A 2,582-nucleotide genomic window follows, 5' to 3' on the forward strand; every position below is an offset into this window, starting at 1 on the left:
GGGTTCTGTATGCAGGAGCAAACAGCAACAGTTAGGAGTTGTGCTCCGGAGGATGGGAGCACACCACAGAGTGCAATGTAAGCCTGAGCTGGGTTCCAAGTGAGGATGTAGGAAATGCTTGAAGAGGTGACAGGGTGAGAACAATATTTTACTTAATACAGGACTAGTGATCTGCAGCCTCAGTTGCAAACCCTGGCAGCAAGCATAAATATTAAAATCTCCCCTGCTACATCAACCCTTTTCAATAAATGGAGTGAGGTTAGTCAGAAAAAGCTTGTTGCCAAGAAACCCATCAATGTCTTGGTAATTACCTTTTCATGGATACTCAAGGCTATTCTCTCTGTCTCTGTCTCTGTCTCTGTCTCTGTCTCTCTCTCTCTCTCTCTATCTTTCGTCTGTCTCTCTGCCTGTCTATCTCTCTGCTCTTTCTATCTGTCTCTCTCTCCTCCTCTCCTCTCTCTCTCTCTCTCTCTCTCTCTCTCTCTCTCTCTCTCTCTCTCTGTGTGTGTGTGTGTGTGTGTGTGACTAAGGTTACAATGTTTTAGCTAGCCATAGAGAAGAAAAAAACAATTTAAGTTAAGTTCAACAGGTGTTCAGCAGAAAATTAGGTGTTTCTCACATCGATATGAGATAAGCCCCTTTTCTCATAGGAGGAGAAGTGCCTCTTGTTCCCCCTGTGTATGTCTTAGAATCCCTTTTCTGTTTTGTTTGTGACGATGCCTCAACAAATGAAATGTGTCTTGATCATTTCCAAATGTGTCTTTCACTGTAACTGATCTGAGTCAAGTTCTAACTGCTTAGCCCTTCCACATGAGGCCTGAGTCATTTGCACATTACTATACTGAATCTTCTTTCCAGATCATTATAATAAGAAGTTACATGCAGTGAAGGAAGGAAGGAAGGAAGGAAGGAAGGAAGGAAGGAAGGAAGGAAGGAAGAAAGGAAGGAAGGAGGGAGGGAGGGAGGGAGGGAGGGAGGGAGGGAGGGAGGGAAAGAGGGAGGGAGGCAGGCAAGCCTGGCACAGCCTACAATGCTATTACAGAAGGATGAAGCAGGATGATCGTAAGTTCAAAGTCAGCCAGGGCTACAGTTTGAGAACCTGTCTCCTACGCCATCTCCAGCAAAATAAACAATAACATAAAATAGAGTGGGACCTAGAGGTACAAGTCTGTAACCCCATATCTGGAAGGCTGAAGCTAGAAGATAAGTATCTGAGTTGCAGCCTAAACTTAGGAACACTTTGTTTTAGAAAATGAAGTTAGATGAGTATTCGAGATGTAGCTCCCTGTAGAAAGCAATTGCGTAGCATGCCTGAGGCTCTCTCACATAGATCCACAGTGCTAAACAGAGGAAAAGAGAAAGAGATGGGAGAGAGGAAGACTATGGATCCTCATGCTAACCTGCCATCCCCAAGTCATTGACTACAAGGTCTAGTTCTGCCTCTCACAAGTGACGTAACTTTGACCTTTGACATAGTAACTGAGTTTGAGCCTTTGCCTCTTAACTTACAAAACAAAGAGAGTAGGAGGAAGCATGTGCATTCTGAAAGAGTTAGACTTTTTCTTTTTAAGTGTTAGACTTTTTAAGAGTGAGTTAACATAATTAAGGTATCACGCACCTCTGGTGAATAATTCATAAATTTTGAATTCTTTCCTTTTCCCATTAGGCAAAGCATAGCAAGCCAGCCCAAGGCTGCCGTACTAAGCCACTTGTCCCCAGATTTTACTTACCACTTAACGAAGGCATGTCTGAACTTCTGGGCTTGATCCAATCAGTCACGTCTAGGTTAAAGCTTTAGGGGTCCTGACACCATACTAAAAATGCTCATTAGAAATTCCCTCCTTTCCTATTTCCCCCAGTAGCTGCCATCTCATTTTATCACCAAACAAAACCTCATTCTTCTTCCCAGCCATGTCTAAAGTGATGGGCTGGCTGCCAAGATGATCTGAATACATCTTGCAAAACAGTCTCACAGAGTCAGGCCCTGATGCAGTCCAGCGACAGTGACTCTCTTAATGAAAGTCAGGCAGGGATGCCTTTGGAGACTGCCCCTGTGGAAGCACAGCAGGAAATAGATTAGGTTAATCCTCTATGTGGTTCCTGATTTTCCAAGCTCTGAAGCATAGAAAACTGAAAATAGCCATTCTCTCAAGTTTTCTCATCAGCATCCCCCTTTAAACCCGCCCTTTTCCAGAAATGCTGCATCCTCCAGGACTTGCATTGTGAGAAAACTAGGAAATATTCTGAGCTCTACCACTGAGCTATGTCCCCAAATTCTCTGGGGTAAATCTGTTTTCTGGGTCCCATGGCTGATTCTGAAGGTATCCCCAGCCTTCCCAGAGCTGATACCTCTTTTAGATGAAGTGCAAGCATGTGTTAAGAAAGTCATCATGGATTAGGAATACTGCTTTGTTTGGGACAGAATGCACGACCCAAGCCTGTACCTTAACAAGAACCTCTTTGAGGGTCCTGTGGAGGTGGCTCAGTGGGGAAGAGCACTGATCGCTCCTCCACAGGATCTGGGTTTGATTCCCAGCACCTATATGGTGGCTCACAGCCATTTATAACTTCAGTTCCAGAGG

This window comes from Rattus rattus, chromosome 13 (assembly GCF_011064425.1).
Source record: "Rattus rattus isolate New Zealand chromosome 13, Rrattus_CSIRO_v1, whole genome shotgun sequence".
Lineage (NCBI taxonomy): Eukaryota > Metazoa > Chordata > Mammalia > Rodentia > Muridae > Rattus > Rattus rattus.